The sequence below is a fragment of the Rhinolophus sinicus genome, linkage group LG15 (genome assembly GCF_036562045.2).
Source record: "Rhinolophus sinicus isolate RSC01 linkage group LG15, ASM3656204v1, whole genome shotgun sequence".
Classification (NCBI taxonomy): Eukaryota; Metazoa; Chordata; class Mammalia; order Chiroptera; family Rhinolophidae; genus Rhinolophus; species Rhinolophus sinicus.
Window position 1 is genome coordinate 16,296,541 of NC_133764.1, and position 18,900 is coordinate 16,315,440.

The 18,900-nt window shown below is 41.3% G+C and overlaps 1 protein-coding gene and 1 non-coding gene across 2 annotated transcripts in view; one reads left to right on the top strand and one right to left on the bottom strand.

The window, feature by feature from the left end:
* Positions 1 to 18,900, top strand: part of LOC141568971 (uncharacterized) — a 29,498-nt gene that overhangs the window by 7,537 nt on the left and 3,061 nt on the right. The window lies entirely within an intron of this gene.
* LOC141569029 (U6 spliceosomal RNA) lies at positions 2,776 to 2,882 on the bottom strand. The gene has a single exon (XR_012492424.1). It is a non-coding gene; the product is annotated as a U6 spliceosomal RNA (small nuclear RNA).

Below are 18,900 nucleotides of genomic sequence, written 5' to 3' on the forward strand. Positions count from 1 at the left end.
TGCTCATTTTTAGTTGGATTATTTGTCTTTTAATTGTTAAGTTGTAAGAGTTCTTTATATACTCTGGATACTAGGCCCTTATCAGATATATGATTTTTAAATATTTCTTGCATCCTGTAGGTTGTCTTTCCACTTTCTTGATAGTGTTCTTTGATGCACAGAAATTTAGAATTTTGATGAAGTCCAGTTTATCTACTTTTAACCTGGTTGCTTCTGCTTTTGGTGTCATATTTAAGAAATCATTGTCTAACCTAAGATCATGAAGATTTACTCCGATGTTTTCTTCTAAGAGTTATATAGTTTTAGCTCTTGTATTTAGGTCTTTGATCCATTTTGAGTTAATTTTTATACATGGAGTGAGAGAAACGTCCAACTTCCTTCTTTTTTTCCCTTCAGATTTAATGAGACATAAGTGATATATAACATTCTATAAGTTTAAAGTATACAACATGATGAGTTGATACACGTATATATTCAGAAATCATTACCACAATAGGGTTCGTTAACACACCCATCATTTTACATAGTTACCACTTTTTTCTTGGTGAGAACATTTAAATGGTGTTGGGAAAACCATCATCACACGCATAAAAATGAAATTGGATCTCTATCTGACACTACTCACAAAAGTTAAATGGATTAAAAGCTTACACGTAAGACCTGAAACCATAAAACTCCTGGAAGAAAATAGGGATAAAACTCCTTGACACTGGTCTTGGCAACAGTTTTTTGGATATGATACCAAAAGCACAAGCAACAAAAGCAAACATAAATAAGTGGGACTACATCAGACTAAAAAGCTTCTGCACCAAAAAGAAAAAAATCAACAAAATGAGAAGGCAACCTACAGAATGGAAGAAAATATTTGCAAATCACATATCTGATAAGGGGTTAATATCCAAAATATATGAGAACCTCATACAACTCAATAGCAACACAACAAATAATCCAATAAAAAATGGGCAGAGGACCATATCTTCCAAAGAAGATATTTGAATGACCAATAGGTATATGAAAAAGTGCTCACTAAGCATCAGGGAAATGCAAATCAAAACCAAAATGAGATATCACCTCATACCTGTTAGAATGTGTATTATCAAAAAGATAAGAGATAAAAAATATTGGTAAGATGTAGAGAAAACGGAACCCTTGTGCACTGTTAGGAATGTAAATTGGTACTGGTACAGCCACGATGGAAAATAGTATCAATATTCATCAAAAACTAAAAATAGAACTACCATATGATCCAGTGATCCCACTTCTGGGTATATATCCAAAGGAAGTGGAAATACTATCTTGAAGAGATGTCTGCATTTCCCCCATTGAGTATTCTTGGCTCTCTTGTCAAATACTAGTTGACCTGCCTGCAACAGTTTATTTCTGGGTTCTCAATTCTCTTCCATTGGTCTATGTGTCTATTGCTACACCAGTACCATACTGCTTTGATTACCATAGCTTTGTAATATAGTTTGAAATCAGGAAGTATGATGCTTCCAGATTTGTTCTTCTTTTTCAAGATTGCTTTGGCTAATTGGGGCAGTTTCTATACACTAACAAAAACATATCGGATCCTTTTACACTCCATGGATCCATCGTGTCACTCCACGTGACAATCACTTTTGAAGGGAATTTCTGCTCAGATAGTGTCTGCAGCTGTATTTTGTTCTCTTCCCTCAGCTTTACAACTGGAACAGCTAGTTGGAAGAGATGCATACTACAAAGTATGGGGGAGGGGCATCGAGCTTCCATGTCTCTCGCCCTACTCCTCATCCCCGCCTTTGTCATAATTTATTTGTTAAAGAAATTAGATAGTTTGTCCTATAGAGTCTCCCACAGTCTGTATTTTGTTGATTCTAACTTTATGGTATGTGGTATCTTTTGCCATGTCCTTCCTGTGAATTGGTGGTTAGATTTAAAGGCTTGATCAGATTTAATTTGGGGAGGAGGTAAGGTTGCTTCACAGGTAGAGTTTTGTTCTTCCCTCAGAAGGTACATCATACCATCATGTCTGGCCATGTATCTTCTTGTGATGTTAAGTAGCCATTGCTGATAATTGCAAATGATGTTATGCCATCATTCCTTCTTCGTTTAGTAGCTGGCAAATGTCTATAAAGAGAAACTTCCCCTCATCAACTATTTGGTTACCCAGAAGTACAGTTCATAAAGGAATCACATGATAGATGCTTCATTCTTTACCTTTATCTCCAATTTTTTTAAAGTAATGAATCCTTGAAAGGTAACCAATGAGGCTTTCTTTTGTTTTGAATTATTTTTAGTATAATGATAATTTCAGGAATTTAAACATATTTATGTATTTTGTTCCACTGTAATTATTACCTTTGTTCCATCTTTAGCCAGTGGGAACCTCTTCAAGTTGGCTTTCAAAGTCTTTTGATATCAATGTAGTGGTCTTTGATAGCTTTCCTGCTTTTTTGTTTGACAAGGTGTTCCAGATTTATCTTGTATATTTCCTGTCTCAGAAATAAAATTAGATATTTTCCCAAAGAGCCCTGGTTCCTTGTAGTAGGAAATGGCATTTAGACACCTCAATCAGGATAGTAGCGGTTTTATTTCTATTGAGTTGGTCATTATTTATGTCTTTTTAGTAGAAAAAGCTAGGAAATCTATACATTAGTCATGACATAGTTTAAATATATATTTAATATTTTTTGACAAATTTTTTACTCAATCTCATAGATCTCACTATTTCCTTCTTTTTCTCCTCAAAAAAAGAGTTCCTGTTCTCAAAAATACTAATTTGATTACTCACACAACAGCCTCATGGATTTTGTCATTAATTTGCGTGTCATCTGTGCCCAGAGACCGTGCCAATCCTCTCTGTGTCATTCTAAATTTAGTATCTGTGCTGCCAGCGTGAGAACAAACTTTATAATCTTTACCAATCTGAAAGGTGAAAAATTGTCTCGTTCTTTTTTTTTTTTTTTTTACAGAGCCAACTTCTTTATATGTATTATATTTTCATTAATAAATAGGTTTTCTTTATCTCATTCTAGTTTTATTTTGCATTTCTTTGGTAATTAATAAGGCTGAGGGTATGTCTTTTTATTTTAGGCAAGTTACTGGTTTAAGCCTTTCCTCCCAAATTGTAGGTATTCTCCACAACAGCATTTCCCAACTTCAGTCATCTGCATAGTAGGTTTTTTCCTAATCAACAAATCACCCCTGCTATTATTTACTGAATATATTTTTAGTTACTAAGCCCCCTCCTAGACAGTCCTATACGAGTGTAGTAAATATGAACAGATTTGGTGTCTACAAGGTCAGACAATTAAGTTTGCGAACTTACGCTAGAAAAAGTGCTACATACCTCACTGATGAATGTCACTACGGTCACCTTCGAAGTACTCCCCTTGGGAAGCTATGCACCGATGCCAGCACCTAGTCCACCCTTCAAAGCAATTTTGGAACTCTTTCTGGAAGGGCCAGGCCATCAGAGCTGTCATCATATTACCGTTGATGTCCTGAATGTCATCAAAATGCCTTCTTTTCAATATTTCCTTTCTCTTTGGGTAAAGAAAGAAGTCAGTGGGGGCCAGATCAGGTGAGTAGGGAGGGTGTTCCAATACAGTTATTTGTTTACTGGCTAAAAACTCCCTCACAGACAGTGCCGTGTGAGCTGGTGCATTGTTGTGATGCAAGAGCCATGAATTGCTGGTGAAAAGTTCAGGTCCTCTAACTTTTTCATGCAGCCTTTTCAGCGCTTCCAAATAGTAAACTTGGTTAACTGTTTGTCCAGTTGGTACAAATTCATAATGAATAATCCCTCTGATATCAAAAAAAGGTTAGCAACATCGTTGCAACAAGTTCGCAAACTTAATTGTCAGAACTTAAGTAGTTACAAACTTCCCTAGTACACAGTTACATAAATACATTACTCTTAAAGTAAAAAAATGGGCACCTCCTGAAAACAGCTCACGTACCACCCGCCTGTGGCGTGAGTACCATGCTCTGGGAGCCACTGCCCTGCAGTTTTTCACATTCTGTGACTGAAATGAGAGATGTCAGTCATTGCCCCATGTCAACGTATCTTTCAGAAGAAAAAGGTGTTGTGAGGAAAGCCAGAGCAAACGCCTGCCCTCACTTGGTACTACAGGCAGCTGCACCTGACAATGATGGATTTTACCATTTGATACAGAGAAGAGGAAGAAGAGGAACTGGGACTTGATTTGCATAGCTGCTGTGAGCCAGCTGGGTGTCTTGGGAAAATGCATTGCCACGCTAGATCTCAATTCCTCATCCTTAAAATAGCGAAGTTGGAGTCAATGATTTGAAGTCCCTTCCAGGTTTGAAGGCATGGTGTGTAACTCTTCCATTTTTGTGCAGAAAGTTCCTAGTTTAGAAGTAAGAACAGTGGTTCCTTACAGCCATTTCTTTTCTCCCATTTGGGTTCCTGAGTCAGGACTGGTGGTGGGTGGTCCCATGCCAGCAAAATTCTCTCTGGTGTCACTGACAGAAAACTCACACCCAAGGAGCTACAGTAACCAGCTCCTAAACTGAAGGGTTAAAGCAGCCACGCCCAGATCCTGGAGTAGCCGAGGTTAGTACAGTGCAAACTGTGTGACAGTCACAAAAGGGACTTGCCATCAGGGTAGGGGCACAGCCCAGCAGGAAAGGGCATGGTGAAGCCTCGCAGAGGCGATTCACTGAAGCCTGAAGCCCAGGGCATGTCCTGCTTCCAGCAGGAGGGTCCAGATCGGTGAAGACCAGGAATGTGCGAATGTGTGAGTGTGTGTGTGTGTGTGTGTGTGTGTGTGTGTGTCTTCTAGAGAAACATTAAAGCACAGTGATTACAAACCAGGCAACCTGAACTTGACTAGCCCCCTTGCCCTTTACTAGCTATGTAACCTTGGACAAGTCACTTAACGACTTGTGCCTCAGTTTCCTCATCTGTAAAATAAGGATCATAGCATTACCAACTTCATAAGACAGTCAGAAGGATTAAAAGAGTTAACACATGAAAAACAGAGTCGTCATAAGCAACAGTTTGTGTGTGTCTAACAGAGACAGGAAGAAAAGAAAGGAGGGAAGGTGAAAGAGCAGGTTAATCAAAGCTGTTTCTCCAGTTAGGTGGGCTGCTGGGGATGGGAGTGGTTTCCAGCCCTGAGTTCTGGGAAGAAAATGGGATACTCAGAGGTGAGCTTTACTCACAGAGCAAAGGCTACCCCCTCCGCTCCCCCAAACCCAAACAAACAAAAAACTGCCCAAAGGTATTTTGTTACTCAGGGCCAAGAACAGATGGAGGCCCCTGGTCTCACCTGACAAGGTATGTCTTGCTAAGAAAAACAAGACATTGTTCAGTGGCATGTATACCTTCTGTTATCTACTTGAAGAAGCCAAGTTACTAGTGATGGTATATTCTATGGAGACTGACAAGAAGCTCAGAAGAGTGCGAACTGCACTTAATTTGCAGGGATAGTCTGAGTTATCATGGGTTGAGTCACCTAGAAAAGCAACAGATAGATCTGTGGAGCGTGTCATTTGCTCAGACAGGTACGTGTGCAGAGAAACCCATAAATTGCCCTAGTCAGTGGGTATTCTAAACGGTCAGTGCCGGGGCCACCCGACCATCCCATGATCAAGCAGTGCTCATGACCCCAGCGTGGAGAATCCCTTCCAGATGCCATGCCCACTGAAAATGCTGCCCCAAAGGAAGTAGTTTCTTCTTCACACCAGGACGGAACTGGACACCTATTGTAATGTTTCCTTTTTTTTTTGTACTTAAAAAAAAAAAAAACCTCTAGTAATTTCCTTGAAGCAGTGTGTGTGTGTGTGTGTGTGTGTGTGTGTGTGGGATATGTCTAGGGAGACAACCTTCCTTTTGGCCCCTTTACTCAAATGCTGGGGGAGGTTTGAATCCTGCACAAACGTCAACTATTTCAACTGGGAGTTGTCCCTGCTGTAGGGCATTCCCTTCAGGGACTGGCTGCCACCCTGGGAATGAAGAGTCACATGACCATCGGGTCAGCATGAAAGGCTCAAAGGGCATCATGCAGTTCTTTTATAACTTCCTAACATTTCCCCTTCCTGCTGACTCGTGACTGACTTCCTTATACCAGCTCATGCCTTATGTTCTACGCCAAGAGGCAGCAAGCTTATTCTCTAAAGGGCCAGAGAGTAAATATTTTAGGATGCGTGGGCTATATAGTCTCTGTCTGCCTCTCTCAACACTCCTCTGGTAGCTAGAAAACAGCTATAGATAATGTATAAATGAAGGAGCATAGTTGTGTTTCAATAAAGCTTTATTTATAAAAGCAGGAGCCGGACCTGGCCCCCTGGCCAGGAGGTTGTCAATCCCTTGTTCTATTTATAGAGAAGGGCGGTGGGATGGGGTAGGGAGAGCTGATATTTGTAAGGTGTATATTACATTTCAGGCACTGGGCTAGCACCTTTGATACGCAGTATTTCATTTAATCCTCACAAAATTCACTGTATGAAAGGTAAATCAATATTCCCATTTTATAGCTGAGGAAACTGAGGGTCAGATATACTAAGTGTCTTGATTGAAGTTGGTCAGTGGATGCTGGCAGGATCTGAACTCAGGTATGTGAAATTCCAAAGGCTGTGCTCTTTCTACAGAAACAAGAACCTGTGGAATGCTAGAGCGAGATGGGCATCAAAGCTCACCAAATCCGTCATCCTCACTTTAGAGAGAGGAAATGGGAATCATATGGGGAGACCAGACTGAGATGAACTTCTCTTCTTTCAGGGGATACAGGGGTAGCCCTAATGCCATCACCTGGGACACAGTATCTCTCCTTATGAAGAAGTGGTTTTCAGCAGGGAGTCCCACTCCCTCGGGGCAGATGCCAAACTTCCTCCTTCCATGCTTCACATTCTCCTGCCCTTATCTTCCGCTGAACACCTAGCAATGCGTCACAGGAACAGTTAACAATTGTTTTCTCACTGGAAGAGCTATAGTTATTGTGGCAATGATTATGAAGGTTTGAATTAGCTGGACAACTTTATGTTGCAAATAACTAACTCAAATTGGCTTAAAAGATAAAGGTCATGTATGGGCTCACATAACTGAGCAGTCCAGAGATAGGGCTTGACTTAGGCTCAAACAACGGGCCCAGGACCCAGCTTCTCTCTGTTGGTTTCTCATCATCCTCAGCGTTGGTTTTCATCTCAGCCATGCTCTCCCTCCTGGTGACAAAATGGCTGCCAGAAAGTCCCGAGGCTACATTCTTCCTGATTGGCATATTTTCCCCCAAAGAAAGGGGATTTTACTTTCCAGAAACCCCAGTAAATATTTCTTTGCTTCTTATTGGCTTGGTCTAACTATCTATTTTAAACCAATCACTGCATCCAGAGGTTGGTAATGAGACAGGGGCTATTGTAATGGTGGCACTAAATCTTCTATTTTGAGATTTTGACCTCTTGTATAATTCAATTTAACAAGTAATTTGTCTTGGGACTTTTTGAAAGCTTTATTTTTTAAAATTAATTAATTAATTAACTATCTACATAAGGCCTGTTAGTGCCACTGTGTCTCATAGCACCTCAGGCCCATCCCAAGCCCAGCTGGTGATTAGAAATCAGTGCCCTGGGCCAGAAGCGACTCTGGCTCAGGGCAGTCTCTTCCAGTTGCTGGGAAATACAATTCATCTGCTGCTTTAATAGTGGGTTAAGAGAGTTGGCTATGACACTGAAAAGCTGGGGGTAGGGTTAACTGTACCTAAACCACATGGCTCAGAACCAGGGAAGGGTTTTCCCCATGAGAAATCAGGTCAATGTTGGCAGGAGAAGAGAGATTGGCAAACAAAAATGTCTGCCCTGGGTTGAACTAAGCGTCCTCAAAGAGCGCGCCCATTCCTGAGAGTTCACTATTCTAGTGTGTTTTTTCCTCCTCTAGGCGGAGGAGAAATATACTATCCCTCCCTTACCATCTTTGCATTCACCTTCCTGGCACACAAGCCATGTGTGAATGGCACCCAGGGTGCATGTGGGGCAACTATGTTCCCAACGGGCACTTCTTGGTGGCCAGGTGTGCATCTGAAAGTGGGAGTGTTCAGGTGACCCACTGTGGGAGGGTTTGAGATGTCTGAGGGAGCTGTGCTGGAAACATCCACTCACCCACTGTCCAGGGTGAGTAAAAACTGATGCCAGAGCAGTGAGCAGGGCAGAGTGCTCATTTCACTAATTCAGTGATGCCTTGGCACAGTTTGAATGCTACTTAGGGTGCCCCTGGCCACAGGCCTCTCAGAGGAGGTCATAGAAAGGCAATCAGCAAATTACTAAGCTTGCAGGCTTTCTCAGAGTTCTCATTAGCAAGCGATACATTAATGTCACCACAGGCCACTTTGTTGAGTGCCAAAAAACTGTAATAATTAGAGGCACTGCTCTCGTTCCAATTTAGGGCGATCAAGTGGAAGGTGCAGACCCATCTGTCTTTCCTATGGGGATGGTGGGGAGGGAGGGTGTCAGGAGTTCCTTGAAATCCTTTCCACCCTAGAATGAAGACTGACGTAAGATACAAACACAACCATGGGTCACATGTGGAAACAAAGAGGAGATATTAAAGCCTGTGGCCATTTGGTGGCCTCACATTCCTAATTCACTGTTTTGGTTGTGATATATTTATGTATAGATGGTGGTTGGCTGTCCGACACTGTTTAGTGGTTTGTACTTTAACTTTCTTCCTGATTTTCCTCACCGTCAAGGTTCTTAACATGCAGTCCTTAACCTCTGAGGAGTGTTGGCTCTGGTTAGCTCACTTAGTTAAAAGCCAAAATTAGGGCAATTCCACTCTCAGGTATATGTGCATATTCCTAAATATACTGAAAGCAGGAACTCAAACAGATACTTGGACACCAACGTTCATAGCAGCATTATCCACAACCACTAAAAAGTGGAAACAACCCAAGTAGCCATTGACAGATAAATTAATAAATAAAATGTGGTATATTCACACAATGGAATATTATTCAACCACAAAAAGAATGAAATTCTAGTATATGCTACAACATGGATGAACCTTCAAAATACCATGCTAAATAAAATAGGCGAGACACAAAAGGACAAATCCTGTACGATTCCTCTTATATAAGGTAAATTCATAGAGACAGAAAGCAGAATAAGGTTTCCAGGGGCTGGCGAGAAGGAGGAATGGAAAATTACTGTGTGATGAGTACAGAGTTTCTGTGTGAAAATGATGAAAATGTTCTGGAATTGGATGGTGGTGATGGTTGCACAACACTGTGAATGTATTTAATGCCACTGCATTATATACTTAAAAATGGTTAAAATTGTTGGTTTTATATTATGCATATTTTTCCACAATTAAAAAAAAATTTTAAGTCAACGTTAGGGGCACAATCTACATGGGGCCTGTTAGTGCCACTGTGTCTCATAGCACCTCAGGCCCATCCCAAGCCCAGCTGGTGATTAGAAATCAGTGCCCTGGGCCAGAAGCGAGTCTGGCTCAAGGCAGTCTCTTCCAGTTGCTGGGAAATACAATTCATCTGCTGCTTTAATAGTGGGTTAAGAGAGTTGGCTATGACACTGAAAAGTACACCTCAGAAGTGTAAATAAATAAGACACCTGCATTGTTCAAACATCAAAAAACGCAGGTAGTAAAAGTCTCCCTCCCACTCTTTTCTCCATTCCCTTAAATGCCAATGTTTCCCCAACAGGTGATTCTTATTTTCAGTTTCTTGTTTATCTTTCTGGAAAAGTTATAAGTGTATACAAGCTACTATGAATACACATTATTTTTCCCTCTCTTTTTGTTTACCCAAATGGTAGTACACTGTTCTGAATCTTGCCTTTTTTTGTTGTTAGAATATATCTTTTTTTCCCCCTTCTTCAGCCTCCCGCCCCCACTCCACTTAAAGCATTGTTTCTCAGTCTAGTTGTACACTGTTTCTCAGTCTAGTTGTACATTCCTACCAGCAATGTACAGCTCCCTGGCCCATGCTGGTGTTACGAACCTTGTGCTACCCCCTGGCTGAGGCAGTCGGTTGTCCGGGTTGTCCGACGGCTGCTCCTGGCAGCCACGGCAGCCCAGCTCCAGGGAGAACCCTTGTTCGCAATCTTAGCTGTAGAGAATGCAGCTCACTGTCCCATGTAGGAATCGAACTGGTGAGCTTGGTGTTAAGAGCACAGCGCTCCAAACACCTGAGCCACCGGGCCAGCCCTGTTAGAACATATCTTGCTGAACTTTCCATAAAATACATTAGGAGATTTCATATTCTCTTTTTACATCTGTATAATATTCCAACATATGGAGGTACCATAATTTAACCAATCCTTTGTTGTTGAACATTTAGCTGTTTCTAATATTTGGCCATTACATAATTATAATGGATAATCTTGTATGAATGTCATTGTGCACATGTGTAAGGATATCTGGAAGTGGGATTACTGGATCAGAGGGTATATCCATTTGTAATTTTGATAAATACTGACAAATTGCCTTTGATATGGGGTGTCAATTTACCTTCCTACCAGCAATGTATTAGAATGCTTACTTTCTGGCCCACAGATATCAAATTTTTGGATTTTTACTAGTATAATGGGTGAAAAATGATATCTCAATGTGGTTTAATTTGCATTTATCATATGACTTGGGTTGAGCAGCTTTTTATAATAAAAGCCATTTTTCCTTTCTGTGGACCATCTGTTTATATCTTTTGCTCATTCTTCTCTTGGGTTGTTAATTTTTTTTCATCAATTTGTAGGAGCTCTTTAAATATTAGGTAAATTAATCCTTTGCCTGTGATATTAGTTGAAAATATTTTTCCAAGTCTGTCATTTGCCTTTTGACTTTGTTATTTGCCTTGCAGAATTTTTTGTGTAGCCATTTTTATTAATTTCTTTTTAGTGGGTTTTCGATTTTGTTATATCATGAGAAAGGCCTTACTCTTTTTGGAGTTATAACAGAATTCTCTCCCATTTTCTTCTATTACTTTCATGGTTTCATTTCTTTTTCTCATCTCAAACTTTAACCCAGTTGGAATTTATCCTCCTATGCAGTATGAAGTGTGGATCCAACTTTGTTTTTCCAGTGGCTACTCAGATGTTCCAACACTATATATTGAGAAATCAATTCATTCCCCCACTGGTTTTGGATTTTATCTGAAGACTGAGATGGAGTGGTTTACCAGAGTCCCTACTGTAGGCGGATTCCATCTTTTGTCCCCCATCCCTGCCCAAAGTACACCTTAGACTCTTAGTAAATGTTTCTGGAAAAAGTGACCCCAAGTGCTTTGCTCATCCAGCTGCATTTCCAACCTCTCCCAGATTTCATCCAGTAATTGATCCCTATCTTGTTAACTCTTTGATGCTTAAAAAAATATTTTTGTCATGCTTTGTCTAACTTTTTAATTCTTATTCATGGAGAGAATTGTTCTAAATTACCTAGTCCACTACTACCAGAAGAGGAAGTTCTGGGTTAGGATAGTAGAGCTCAATATGTTGAACCATCCTTGAATTCCTGGACTAAACCCCACATCGTCATGATACATTAATTTTAATATATTAAAATTTTAATATTCTATTTACTAATATTGTATTTGGACTTTTTGCATTTATGTTAATTAGTGAGATACTCTCTATATATTTAGTGAAGTCTTTACTGGTTTGGCATCAGTCTTGTGCTATTTTTAAAAGATTTTGGAAATTTTCCTTCTTTTTCTCTAGTATGTAACAGTTTAAACAACCCTGTGGTTATCTTCTCTTTAAAGACTTGGTAGAATTCCCCTGTGAAACCATGTAGTGCAGTGGTTTTAATTGTAGCCATCCATACCCTTGCTGGGGGTTGGGGAGCTATGAAAGGGAGAATTGTAATCTAAATGACAGGCAATATTTGATTCACACTAGTGCACACATCTGGAGCTGGAGCAATTGTGTAATTAAAAAAATTAATTCTAATGAAATTTCAATACCATGAAATTATAAAGATTAAATTTTTGGTTTTTTGTTGTTGCAAGAGTCAAAAAGCTTTAAAATCTTTTCTTTTACTCATTTCATGCTCTAGCATTTTTCAGAGAACAAACTATGTTCAACCACTTCCCAAACTTTATTCTGCCTTTCTCAGCCATCAGAATTCTAGAGATGTAGCTAGTTGCTTCAGGCCATAATGATAATCCTTCCTGCAATTCCCAAAGCTAATCTCCTATATAATTTGACATTTTGCTCCTCAGAAAACAATTCCTATTTCTGGGCTTCTTATCTGTGCTGTTCTCCCCCAAAGGGGGAGGGTTTTATCTCTTTGATTGCTCCTATAAGTGGAATAAATGTGATCATTAAAAATAAAGATGAAAGGGGCGGACAGGTGGCTCAGTTGGTTAGAGCCGTGAGCTCTGGGCAACAGGGCTGCTGGTTAGAGTCCCACATGGGCCAGCGAGCTGCACCCTGTGCAACTAGAATGAAGTCAATGAGCTGCCGCTGAGCTCCTGGGTGGCCAGATGGCTCAGTTGGTTGGAGCACCAGCTCTCAACTATAAGGTTGCCGGTTCAACTCCCACAAGAGATGGTGGGCTGTGCCCCTTGCAACTAACAAGGGCGACTGGACCTGGAGCTGAGCTGTGCCCTCCACAACTAAGATTGAAAGGACAACAACTTGACTTGAATGGAGCTTATGAGTCCTGGGAAAAACACTCTACTGTTCCCCAATAAAAAGTCCTGGAAATACATACTGTTCCCCAATAAAGTCCTGTTCCCCTTCCCCAATAATAATAAAAAAAAAATCAGAAAAAAAAAAGATGAAAGCAAGATGAGGAGGCGGAGCCTCAAATCTACAGTCTAAAGCAAAATCAAAATAAACAAAACCCCTTTAGCAGCAAAAATTCTTTAGGACAAAGTGCTATTTATTAATGGGCTGTGTTCTCATCTCCCCTTCCAAGGGAAAAATCACTCAGAAAGACCCTGACGCACAGCCAAAAGGTGTTGGGTCAAAATCAACCTTTTGCAAGATGGCTTGGTTTCACAGGAAGTATAGGGTATAGAGTGTAATTTGGGGCTTCAAAGTCATAGGAGACTGAGGGGATTGGAACCTGAATTGGAACCTGACCCTGCCCTCACAACTCTGGGAAGCGGGCAGGAGTCAAGCTCATCACCAAGACAAGAAGTGGTTGAGTTTCAGAAGGACATTGTCACATTCAGCCAGTATGCACCCCTACTTATGTGACTAGTGTGATTTTGCTGACTAAATGAAGTTAGCCACAAACTAGGGGAAGGTAGAAATTCTTGTTGCTCAGGTTCATGTCTGTTTCTGTCTCTAGATTGTAATCTCCTTGAGAACTGGATTTATATTTTCGATCTCTAATGAATTCCCCAGTGCCTGGCACACAGAGTACATGCTCAGTACATGAGAGAATGAAATAATTAAAATAACAGCTTACATGTATTTATTTATTCATCCACTGAGTATTTTGTGTGTGCCTGTGTCGGCCCTGTGCTGGGTGCAGGTAATAGATGACAGGACAAGCCTGGTTTCTGCCCTAATGAAGTTTGTGGCCCAATGGCACCAGATGTCGAAGCACCAGAGGAGGTCGCAGAAGGGACAGTGGGTGTGGGGTCACCTTGCGCTCTAGAGAGGCTTCCCACCCGCTGTCGGTGGGACCTGCAGAGCACAGACCAAGGAGTCTTGGGAGAAATGTCCCGATTCTGGGGGCCTCTCGCTGCCTCCGTCCCCTGTGCAGTGAGCAGTGATGCTTTCCTTGGGTGTGGAAAGATGAAGAAAACCGGGGCATCCTCCTTAACAGCCGCTCACAGCCCGAGGCCCAACGCGCAGAAATTGTAATCTGCACCCTGGCAGGTACCAGAAAAGAAAAACCCACAGAGACTGGAAGAAAATCACAGCTCACAGAGATGTGATTTCCAGAGGGATGGAGGCAAGAACTCTAAATAAGGCAGTGGCGCGCCCCCTGCTGGATACAAGACCATTCTGCAACTAGCGGAGCATCGGCTGAACCAGGTACTAGGAAGAAGGCAGCTTTAGACGCTAGGTCTGAACTATGTTCCTCTAGACTGCAGAAAGCTAATTCCCAAGGGGGAAAATCTACCAAGGCTGATCCTGAGCCCTTATCTTCCTTACCTTCTGGGAGATTCAGGAAAGGGTAAGTGGTAAACAAAACTCCATCTGTAACCAGGGCCTTGGCTACCCACTCTCTTGGCCAACTCACTACCCTCTTGGTGCCTTAATTCGTATCTTGGGCTCATTCTAGGGAAAAAAATATATGAATTATTATAAAACATCTGTCCCCCTCTTTTTCTGCAAATACAAGGAGGCTTGGCTTTGGTATTGATGAACATAGCATCACTTGTAAGGTCTATCTCTAGCTTACTGACATCTCTATTCACCCCCTCCCCCAACAGCATATAATTTGAGGATTTTCTTAAAAGAAAGACTTTAACGCCCCCAACTAATCTTTAACAGACAACGATAGTTATAAATTCCAAACAAAAACTTAGAGACATGTGAGCTTCTGTGAGGCTTTTCATTTCAATAGATCTGCTAATTAAAAAGCTATAATTTAACAAATAATGACTTAACCATCTCACTTTGAAATCAAACAAAAACCTTCCACTAAAACGCTAGACTAGATAATGAATCCAGGCACAATTCAGACTCCTGCTGGGCCTTATGCTGGCCCCCTTCCAGCAAAGGGCCTGTCGCCTTTGATTCGCAGCAATAGTTTTCCAAACCGTTTGGAGCAAACTCACTACAGGGAAGATAAGAGAGCAATTTGTGAGGCTAAGTGTTTTTTTGGACCCAATCCCACTGCTGATTGAGCAGCATGGAATATTTATCCCTTCCTTGCCCTCATTCATTGTCACTTGGTCAATTTCATTTTCTCCCTGATCCCTCTCTGGCCCCTGGGGGGAGAATGTTGTTTCTGAAGTAATAAGCAGGAAGGAAGCGTGACAAGGGAACCTAGCAATAAACCCAGGTGATGCTCACTGTATATGGCATCCGAAGTAGTTAATAAAATAATAAACGGTGAAAACAAAATTGCTTTCCACCTACCATGCCTCCTCCCTTAGCTGGGAATTGGGCATCTGTGCCAGGTTAAGAATAGCCTCATGTTCTGGAAGCTCCCCCGGAGCCCAAGCTCTCACCAGTCGCCTCTGTGTGCCACCTGACTGCTCTGCCAGAGCGCTTATTCTCTGTGGTAGCAAGGCCCTCATCCATTCCTGGAGTCCTGGGAGAGGAAGAGAGTTGGGTACCTCTGAAAAGGCATCGGGGATTGGCAAAAGGCTCCTATGGAGCTGAGGCAGGAAGAGTGGATCCTGGGTGAGACCACAGGGGAACACAAAGGATGGACACTCTGAATGCCTGCAGGTGCAGGGAGGAAGGAGCTTTCAGGTGTATCCACATCACACTGTCCCCTCCAGGACCTCAGCCTAGGCTATTACATCCCAGGAACTGCTCCTGCTTTGAAACCGTAAAACCCAATGGTCCCCTCTCTTGAACACAATTCCTCTCCTTTATCTCCCTCTCTCTGCCATTCTACCTGTACCTGTTCTTCAGCCTCACTAGACCTAAGAACAGTCATCATCATCATCGTCATTTCCATAGTAACATCAATAATAATTGACATTTATTGAAGCTTACTATATGCCAGGCACAGTTTTTGGTACTCTATGTGTATTACTTAATTCTCACAACAACCCTATGATACAGATTCTCTTGTAATCACTATTTTACAGATAAGGAAATAAGCTCAGGGAGATAACTTGCTCAAGTTCATGGAACCAAAATTTGAACTCGGTTGGTCTCCAGATCCTGTGGCTTTAATCACTATATTTTTCCAAGAAAGTATACGAAGAGCTGTTTTTATTGAAAGAAAGTGATAGGGAGTGGGGAGGGAGTTACACAGTATTCCATACAATGGTTGTAACAAAACTCATTTAATCATTCCCCAATTCATGGATATTTAGGTTATCTCCAATATTTGCTATTTGAAACAGCGCTGCAAGAAATATCATTGAGCAAGGCTTGATTATGTCACTATGTGTCTGACACCGAAGAAGTTAAAAATATAGGAGAGACAACAATTTGAGCAATAAAATAAATAAAATATTATTGGATTATAACCCAAAATTATGTTAAATTTATATTAGATGAATATCTATGAGTTCATAATGAAATAAATAAAAGATTGAATAAATAAATAAATAAATGGGGGAAAAGAGACAAATCTCCAGTGCAGAAAAATTCCAAATAATTTGAAATTCCAAATAAATGTGATATAGTATCCTGGATGGGATCCTGGAACAGAAAAAGGACATCAGACAAAAACTAAGGAAATCAGAATAAACGATGGACTTTACTTAATAATAATAATGCATCGATAGTGGTTCATTAGTTGTAAAAATGTACTATTGCAATGTAAGGTGTTAATAATAAAGGAAACTGAGTGCAGAGGATATGGGAACTCTCTGTACTGTCCTCTCATTTTTTCTGTAAATTTAACATCATTTAAAAAATCGTCTATTAAAGAAAAAAGTAAAAGAAAAAAATACTGGCGAGAGAGGGACAAAGTCTAGGTTTTGTGAGATGGGAGCGGACAGGGTCCCCGCTCAGCAGGAGGGACTAGCTTCAGCTAGCAGAAAGAAACAAGGCACAGGTGGGTGCAGACAGGTATTTTTTGGGGACAGGGTCGGATGTTGAGGGCCATAGCCGATAACCTCAATGTTTCTTTCATGAGGCAGGAGGTGAGGGTGGGGTACTTGCTGAGATAGGGCCTATCAAAAGACTGTGAGTTGCAAGTGGTGAGGGAAGTGCAGGAGGAAACTGACCAAGGGCAGAAAAGAACAATTTCCTTTCTCATCACGGATCTGTGCTTCCGTCAGGTCCCCAAAGATCTAGTCTTGAGGCCGCAGGCCTACAGGCCTAGATTGACTGTCTCCTTGGAGTTCCACATCTTGACCAGCAGAAGGCGCCGAGACACCACTCAACTTTTGCTTTCCCACACCCCCTGGCTTAGATTGCCCAATTTTCTCGTTCCGAAGTTCTGAAGTCTCAGATCCTAGTAGTAAAAAGTTCTTTTCTAAATTACCCATGTTTGAAGGGAAACTTTTTGAAATAGCCCAAAGGAACACCTTTCAGGAGAAAGAATTTAGCTATGTTTCTGAGAGCTAATTTCTTTTACTTGCCTTCCTCCAGGAAGCTCTGAGAAGACCACCATTACTGAGTACAGTAGCCCCCCCTTTATCCACCGGGGATACAGTCAAAGACCCTGAAACTGCAGATAGTACCAAACCCTACATATATTATGTTTTTTCCTATACATACATACCTATGATAAAGCATATACGACGGTGGTCCCATAAGATGGAGCTGAAAAATTCCTATTGCCTAGTGACATCAGAGCTGTTGTAAGGTCCTAGTACAACACATTACTCCCATATTTGTGATGATGCTGGTGTAAACAAACCTACTGCGCTGCCAGTCGTATAAAGTATGGCACATACAATTATATAGAGTACATAATACTTGATAGTGATAATGAACAACTAATTACTGATTTTTTTTGTATTTACTACACTTTTTATTGTTATTGTAGAGTATACTCTTTCTACTTATAAAAAAAAGTTTGCTATAAAACAGTGCCATGTTACATGGGCAGCAGCCTCGTACATCTTGTGTTTACCCCGTCTCTCTCGATTGCATCATTTTCTCTTGTGATTGATTTAATCCGGTGTTTTGCACGGTAACATGCTGTATAGGTGTGTAGTGTAGTAGGAGCAATAAGCTGGACCGTACAGACCAGGTGCATATGTAGACGATGCCATCCAGGTGTGTCTAAGTGCAGCTATGACCCCCCAACGAAATCACCTAACGACCTATTTCTCAGAAAGTATCCTCATCACTAAGCTGAGCATGACTGTAGAGGTAACATTTTAGATGCACAATATATATTTTATCTATTTGTCTCTAGCCACTAGAATGTAAGCTCCACGAAGACAGGGTTTGTTATCTGTTTTGTTTAGTGCCATAGACTAGAACAGTGCCTGACACACAGTAACTGTTCCATAAATAGTGATGAATTAATTTGGGGAGATTCACCCCTTCTCCCCCCCCACACACACACATCTTAAGTTAGTCAAGGTGCAGAATCCTGGAGTAAGATGATCTGTTCCTGTCTTAACATTCTTGGAGTCTATGAAATTCCACCCTGAGTCCTGATGTCGACTGTGGAGCTCATTTGAACAAAAACGTAGAAACAAACAAAATTTCCAACCCTGTACCCTGGGAGGAAATATTTGCTAGACAGCATAATATTTGTGCCAGGAGGCCAGGAGTTGTCTTAAATGATTCCACATTTTATCTGATTTAACCCTCACAACACCCAGTGAAGAGGATTTTATTAGCTTAATTTTTAAAATGAGGAAACAGGCTCAGAGAGGGTAACAGTTATTTACCTAAGGTTACCCAGCTAGTCTCAGGTGGAGTCAGGATTTGAGCTCGAATCTGTATGGCTCAAAATCCACTGAAAGGTGTTTCTTCTATGTCCTGATGACCCCGGGATGAGGGTTATACTTATTCCTTCCAACGTAAGTATTGAGGGAGCTGAGACCCTGCTGGGTGGGGAAACCCAGCCCCAGTCAGGAGCTGCCACACACCACAGTGGGCAGGGTGGAGGGCTGTATCTGAAGACACGTCTCATCCCACCAGAGAAGCAGCTGGTATTCATTGCTGCCTATCAGGAATATTCCCACTTGAGTGAGATCTGGTTACAAGTGCCTACGTGACCTCTTCATCTGCCCACAGATCCCTGGAGCCAAAGCCCCTTTCCTCACTGAATCCTTGTGAAGACATTCACCGTGTTTCTATGGGCCTGCCTCAACCCCACAATGAACAACAATCCAGATACCTGACCTCCCATTAGCTGCTAAACCTCTGGGAGGCTGCTTCCACATCTCTGAA